The 8,558-nt window shown below is 32.3% G+C and overlaps 1 long non-coding RNA gene across 1 annotated transcript; it reads right to left on the bottom strand.

The window, feature by feature from the left end:
* Positions 1 to 4,342: 4,342 nt before the first annotated feature.
* LOC128218464 (uncharacterized) lies at positions 4,343 to 5,469 on the bottom strand. Its single transcript, XR_008258381.1, has 3 exons — positions 5,332 to 5,469; positions 4,954 to 5,031; positions 4,343 to 4,454 (listed from the first exon to the last, which is right to left on the bottom strand). It is a non-coding gene; the product is annotated as an uncharacterized LOC128218464 (long non-coding RNA).
* Positions 5,470 to 8,558: the final 3,089 nt, after the last annotated feature.

Here is an 8,558-nt window from a genome sequence, read left to right as displayed (position 1 = left end):
AGTTTATATGACAGCCATTTTACAGAAAAACATTTAATGGCTTAATGTTGCTTTCGAGTTTCATCTCACCGAACAAAATTTTTATTGGGGTAGAAACGCACAAAGAACAGTCTTTGGTATACTTAATAATTAATATATAATGCATACATATTGTGCAAATTGCACCATTTAATGATTACTATAACATACATTCTATGGGCCCCCTCGCCTTCAAACTGAAACGTTTCGACGTTTACATGATGAAGATTGTCCGAGGAATCACTTTCCAGAATATTTGCCAATTTTAGTCAACAAATGGTGAATTCTATACATTTTTAGAGCCCATTAACACGAGATGTTCACTTTGACCGGATCAACTTGAATAATTTGCTGTTTTTGGCTTAAATTTAAGATTGGCCAAATATTTATCAAATAAAAGATTTGTTTAGTAAGGTCACCGTGAATTTTAAGGTCAATATAAGAATTGGTGGTCCAATAAGCTTATGATTATTTGTTACACAGAACCAAAATATTCTGTATGAAAACTGTATTATATCAAGATCAAAACTAGTTCATAGTTACATTTATATTATTGTTTTATAGCACGCATGCATATATTACTGAGAAAACAAATTACACAAAGATCATGAATAACAGAAAGTATTAACAGTAATCGAAATTAGACATTTGAGTGTACAAGCCGGAATCCTTATAATCGTGCTTGCCGAAAAATAATCATCAACCCCTGCTATACAAAATAGAGAATGTTGAGCAAGGTCAAAAAGCAATTAACTAGTGCAGTGCTTGCGGACTTGAGAGCTAATTTTGACCAATTTGGACCACTGTATTCATGAATTATTATTGCCAAGTTCTTGGAAATAAAATGCACAAAGAGAACATATCATAAAGGTTTCACTATTTAATACAATAAAAACATTAATTTTCATACCAATAGTGTATCTTAGACTTAGCATACCATAATCTACAACAGTTCAATACCACAAAGTTGATATGCATAGTTAGCACAACCAGTATATTTAATACAGATAAAACTATCATTTCAAAGCAACATGCGTATGTAGGCTTAAAGGCACTCGATCACGTTGTAAAGGGTCTGACATTGAGATGACATTGAGAAATTAATTTTAACAAAATGCTTTTAAAACTGATAAAACATCATCAAAAGCTCAAATGAAATATTTATTGAAGTCAAGTCAATTCAAGTTACCTTTAATTCACTCAGTCCAATACATTCATGGATAAATGCGGTAGTATCATATTACAAATATCACATAGAGGCGACCGAGTGAAATGCAAACATATATTGTTTTGATTTCTTACAGTTTTTGACAATGTATTATATATATATATATATATATATATATATATATATATATATATATATATATATATATATATATATATATATATATATATATATATATATATATATATATATATATATATATATATATATATATTAAATGGCTAGGGTAATACATTTATGGTTAACATTTATTTACAAATGTGATAGAAATACATTGGACACTTTCTATTTGAATTTTCCTAATAGTATCATAAACACGAAACAAAAATTGAAGTTAAATACACTAAACTATCTGCATGTTAGTTTTTACAATCATTTATGTTAATCTTATAAAAAAAAATTGAATAACTTGTTACACTTTACTGTACATCTAAAATATATTTTGCATTATATTTCATATATTAATTTATTTCTATCTAATTCAACATATTTCTTCCTCCCCCTTATCTCCGAAGAAAAGATTGCATATATAAGTTTATTATATCAAATTATAAGTGCAAATACTTTTTGATGGGAAAACACTTTTTCTTAATATCCAAACAACACAATGAAATGGAATGTAGTATTAACAGAGTGCTTAGATCAGCTGCTATCACAAACAAATTTCCGAAAAGTTATATTACATTAAGACAGATGCTTATGAACCATGAAGTGGACATTCATTTCTACATCATGTTATCAAATTTACCATTTTCTATTGAATTTACAATAATGTAAAAATAAAACAAATATGATTTATTTATTTGTATATACTGATGACCAAAAAACTTGTTGTTCTCTTCAAAATGGAAGAACGTATTGAACAGGTGACATCAATCCATCGTTCATATATAGTCATTATAATGAAACATTAACGGAGGTTGCGAAACGAGTAGCTACAGGTACGTGTACAGTTGCAGTTCAGTTTAAAAGTCGTTTGAAAGATTTCACATTAAACTAACAGACGTGCTCACAGTTGCATTAAACCCTCTACGCGTACTTTTGTACGTGTAATTCTAAAATAACACTTCGTACACATACCTGACGTAACACACACCACAGTAGTCCACACGTACACGTGACCGTACAAGTAGCATTTTTAACTGTCTCCTTTTAAAAAATATGTTGTGTAAAAAATTGGAAGTGTTTTAACATCAAAACTAGCGCTGTCTACTTATCATAGGTATGACATTACCAATATTGGTATTGTAGTATGGCTGGACCCACCGAACCCCGATATTATAATGTATGTGTAGAATGGCCTGATCCGATCGCAACCCCGATATTGAGATGCATGTGTAGTATTGCCTGATTTTACTGCAACCCAAATATTTTGATACATGTGTATTATACACTGCCCACACCGCAACCCCGATATTATGATGCATGTGTAGTATGTCCTGACCTGATCACACACACACACACACATATATATTTATATATATATATATATATATATATATATATATATATATATATATATATATATATATGAATGGCATATAAGGCAACCTAAGGAGACAATGAGGGACTAGTGTCGTGTATGGATGCCTGTTAGGCCGTGCCCTCATAATCTATGGTCAACTTCATACAGATAAGTTAGCTTACTAATAGACCGATTAAATGCATAGTATGCTGTCTACATGTGCAAGTATATAATCAGTTGATCTCAAATGAGTGTTTATTTTGTATCGAATTTATTAAACGAGTTCATTTTAATGTTTAAAGTTTAAATGACGAGTATAATAAATTTGATACAAAATAAACACTCATTTGAGATTCTATTTATAACATAACTCATTAACGGTCGAAATCTAGATCAAAGTTTCTTCAATACACTTCTTTTGTCATAGTGCGAACAATTTACATTGTGTGTTTTTAGGATGGTTCATCCACAGGATAGAAAATAGCCCGACACAAATTCATTTTATTAACGATAAAAAACATAAATCATGTCTTAATTATCAGCCGATTTTCAAAGGTTTCACTTAAAAACAACAACAAAAATACTTCAATCCATTTAAATCAAGCAAATCAATAATAAGAGCAATGTCATAAACGCGTGACGTCATAAGTAATCACGCGAGTGTGTACATGTCATTTTGCGGTTGAAGTATAAAAAGAACATAAGTCAGCGTCACATTCGTTTTCAATAGTGCGAATTCGCTTTGTAGCTGAGCGATTACAGCATGGACTTTTTGTCATCGTAATGGATGTGCACAGTATTAGGACATTACCTTCGTGAATTGGAGCTACATACATGTTGTAAAATCCACCAGAAATAAGTGGCATTTCATGTTGAATCAGTGACTGTGACAGTGTGTGAACTTTAGCGTTGCTTGCGAACCGCCTAGAATGAGCATTTTTCGAGAAAGTAGACGGGGTATTTTCACTGGAGTACAGGATGCTGGACATTTCCTTGTATTGATTTTGATGTTATTAGGTTATAGTTGTTTACAAGTATGGATGCAATGTTCTTGTGCACCGATGTTTGCAAAATCAGGTTCGCAGGAACATTGTTGTCATTCAATTTTTGGACGAGGTATTTTGTGGCGCTGTGATCAGGGAGGTGTTTGTTTGGATTAAGCCCAGCCTTCTTCACCATTCCTTTCATTGTGGAGCTGAGTTTTTGTTGACACCGACATTATTTCGTTTGAAACATCGTTTCTAATGTTTGTTTAGATTTTTTGACAGCACGTATGAATACATTTTTCTGTTATGTGGCTACCTAATTTGCATAGTTATTACACTAGCTATATATGGAAATTATTGCATGGGGTTATATCACTCATGCGCCGTAAGTTATTGTTTAAATGCAATTATGACAAACTACCTTGCTTAACCAAGTCGATATATGAAACTCATACTGAATGAGTTATGTACAGACAATACAAATTAAGGAGTATGCTTTATAAAACATTAATGCAATAATTAACAGCCGCTTTTGCACTTAAACGCATCATAATAATGCGACGTATTCACATAACATTGATTTTTAACAAGACATTATATCAATATCAAAACAACGACTATGGAAATGAATTTACATATATTGGAACGTCAATCAAACAAGAAACAGTCAATGCTGATTGTTTAACCTAAACCTGGAATGCCGCATTCCGATAGGTAGCTACTCGTTTTACTCTGGCAATTGTTGGTGTAACCCATCCTGAAAGATTGATTGTAAACTGTGTAATGCAGTGAATCTAAAGGTATGTTATACTTAAACATTTTACCAATAAAGCTATTAGATGAATATAAGATGCAGATATGTTTAGGGTTAAAAAATTGTGGGTAAATTCAAAACACGCGTTTGCTTGAATTGACAGAAGTAAAAAGTTTCACAATAAAAGATGCATTTTGTGAACATTATTCATGATAATATTGTCTATAGTTATAATGTGCATGGAAAATAGACATTACTGCATTTTTATTTGTTAGCAAAACGTGTTTTGTTTTTTCATTCACATTGTTCTATTAAAAATCACATTGTACTTGAGGGCACCTTGAAAATAAAAATAGGGTTTTCTCAGAAATTCGTTTTGGGTCGAACATGAAAATGTTGGGCTAGATTGAAAGGTGAGGTTTTCGGGGATAAATATTAAGATGACGTTAAAAGGAGGTTGAAGACGACGTTCATACTTCATTGGGAAAGAAAGCAATCTTACGAGAAACCCCATCCATTGTGTTCTCTCTTGAGTTTTATATGCAAGCCACGTCATCAGTCAAATCAGTGTTTTTATAGTCTGAAATTTAAACCGAGGAAAACAATATTTCAAAGATTCAGTTCAAACAATATTCGAAGAAAAAACACACGCGTACAATTAAGCACAATATGAGCACAATGTAATATTAAAAAGCATGAAAGAAAAATACACAGGTAAATTTAAGCCTTTCGAACATCTAATATGAGCACAATAGAATATTACAGAGCATGAAAATGTGATATTTTGATCCTTACCATCGTTATAAATACGTGTATTATTTTTATGTTTTCAATGAGACTAATTTTTCACGTGTAATTAAACAACTATCCAAATCCACACCTGAGCAGGGATGCCCACAGCCATTCTTTGCAGGTTAACCATTTTGGGGATCACAGTTCCAATAGCTGTTTATCTGAAATAGGCCATGGTCCACCGAGTTCCGAGTTTCTGATTTACAGCAGCCGTGTTGAAGCTTGACTCATATCTGGCCATACACACCGCTATATAAAAATATTTATCTTAAAGCGTATTCCAATGACAATTATATAATTATGTTTTTGTTTTTATACCTTAAAGAGATCCTGTTAAATTACACACATATATAAACACACAAACAAAGAGGCAATCATCAGTCCTGAGATACGACACACAACACAAGACGTGAACACAGTTAGGTAGGTGGGTAGGTAGGTAGGTAGGGTAGGGTAGGGTTACACGCGTAGGTTTTTAGTAAGTTTAACTACTGATATTATAGTAGTATTCCATATGAAATATGATGTCAAAGGTACTCACATTTGTGCAACTCCGACTTAGCAACATTTTCGGCCAGCAGATCTCTCGCAAGTTCACACGTTGTGTAGATGTAGCCTTGCGCTTAAATGTACAAATGGTTTTCAAGAACAGGTTACCATCACATTATCAGACGTATGGAGCAACTTTCTTTTATATGTATATCGTCAAATTGGTACAAGAGAATGGGGAGGAAATTCCTGGGAGTTTAATTTCAAAACATGCTTTTCTCTCTCTTAGTTTAATATTTTATTTTTTGAAAACGGTGGCATTTGCGTCAAAATTTATCTAAAATGTATCTGCGTGATTTAGGGTCTTTCGCAATACCAAGTGGATGGGAAGGTCGAATTTGAAATAACTCAAGTCCACTTAAAAGAATAACTGAATCTTGGTACATATTTTATCGAGCGTTGGCGCTCGCTCCGCGGTGCTCATGTTTATTTCGTTTTGGAAAACATCTTTTTCAAGTGTAAAACTTATTCCCTTGCATGCAAACATAACGAAGGAATCAGTAATTGTTCAACTTTTGATTGCATTTTAATAAAAAATAATCAATGAGACGCAATAAATATGGGTTTGTGTGTAATAATGACTTAAATTTAGTTGGTTACAAAAATGCTTTTTGTTATTAAATAGAAGCAATCACCACAAACCTACAGCAACATTTTAGCACCTTAAACTTTTCATTAACTTTTAGCACTTGAGTCTTAATGCAAATTATTTCAGAGTCAATATCAGATAAAATATTATCTCATAATATTTGGGAAGCTCTCCAAACATCTATTCCTTCCTAAAAAATAGAAGAAAAAGGAAATTTGAAGACAAAACTATTCGTTATTCAGTTTATGAAACACACAATTACAACTGTTGTGACATTCTTTTTTGTCCAAATTATGCAAACTTTTTTTAGTCATTGATACGTTATGTCAGTTTGTTAATTATGACATAGAATTTATTTTATAGTTGTATAATCAACGTAAATGATTATTGACAATGTTAACTTACCCAAATATGGCAGACAAAGAAGCAACAGCGCGAGCGAATGCATCATCCGATAGCTTAAAACAATTATATCCTCGTCCCTTCGCAGGTTTGCATCTTATAAAGACGTAAGTATTTCGCAATATTAATTTGTAAACTCACGTAGGCATATGGCAATGTGTCATTTGTATTTTGAATAATCACCAACATTTAACTTTAAAATAGCATTCAACCAAATTGTTAAAAGGTAAAATAAGAAAAGCTTAAGCATGATTCAAAAAAAGTTATATTTCAAAATTGTAATGTGTAAATGCACGTATGCCTGTTTGAAACATGGCATTTGTTTTTTACTAATCATAAACATTCACATTAAAGGTACATTTTATCACATTGAAATAAGGTAAAATAAAGCTGTCCACGGTTCTTAAAAATATACAGAAACGTTATATTGAAATTATTCAATTGAACCTACAGGGCCAGTGGCTGAAATCTCAACGAATGCCTGTTGAGGGACACAAGGTTGAGATCTAACAGACACCTAACGAGACACACAACGACACAAAACAGCATCCGGGTGTGGGGTGGAGGTTTATGTCAACTACTTCACAATTCCTTCTAACTTTCAAAATTTATCAACACTAAATCAAATTAAAAGGTTGAACAGCAACAAACAAAAACAGATATCTTACAAACAGAATACTACAAAATAAACATTTTAACAATAAAGAGTGAAACAATAGGTTGTCTAAAAATAATTACTGGAGTTACCGACTTGAAATGGTCAGTAAAAACACACACATATTCACTAATGCTTTTCATAGTATTGGAGGACTACTGAACGTCACATTTGTCTTTGCACTTAAAAATAATAGCAGCAATAAATAAAATTAATACATTTTAAATTGCAGGGACAGGCCCGGTAGCCAAAAATCTACGAACAAAGATCAGCCACAAGCTGAAGTTCAATTTACCATACAGCACAGACAGACCACACATGCAACACAATATAATTACTTACAAACGTTTTGACGGTAAGCGAGACAGGAGCTCACAGGGTAAGATGTGCATATGTAGCCCAGTTGAAATTCTGATAGTTTAAGGGAGACAATTCATGCAGATTGATTTTACTTTTTTACCAGTTGTTGGTTATTGTTTGCCTAAGACCATGATATGTTATATGGTTGATGCTACACATGTACGCAGTTAATATCATCTTGTTTTCATTCTGCCACTGCAATAATAATAATACGGACGAAACTTTCAATGTTTTGTTTGTTTTGTGACCTCCTACAATAAAAGGGTTAACGTTGATTTTGTCAGCTCAATAGTCATGGGGCATACGCTTGTCATGAGCACAAATGCAGTAGGTACAGTTTTGCCACGACTGTAGGTCGATAGAGCACGGTTTAAGAAGAGCCTCCTTTGATCTGACAGCAGTTGTTCTTACTTTTCCGTAATGATTTTGACTAGTCTTGAAAATAGATTATCATCGATACACGTGTACAGATAACATTGATCAGATAAGTCATAAGTGAGATACAAACGTTTATGAATATATGCTTATCTGAGTAAGAAAAAATTTGTTACGGTGCCAGATGCTATAAAATCTTGAAATTTATTATTTGTATTGTTCAACTGTCCAAGGCATTTGAAGATGAATATGTACTTAGTTTTGCGCAAATAATTCGTTTTCAAATTTCAATAAAAGGTTATTAATATACATTTTATTCATTTTCTAACGGACTACATAAAACATCAATTTGAAATGTTTCATTGTAAAATCATCATTCTCAAAA

Source organism: Mya arenaria, chromosome 14 (genome assembly GCF_026914265.1).
Source record: "Mya arenaria isolate MELC-2E11 chromosome 14, ASM2691426v1".
Taxonomy (NCBI): Eukaryota; Metazoa; Mollusca; class Bivalvia; order Myida; family Myidae; genus Mya; species Mya arenaria.
Note: the sequence above shows the minus strand (reverse complement) of the source record. Positions and strands in the feature narration are given on the sequence as shown.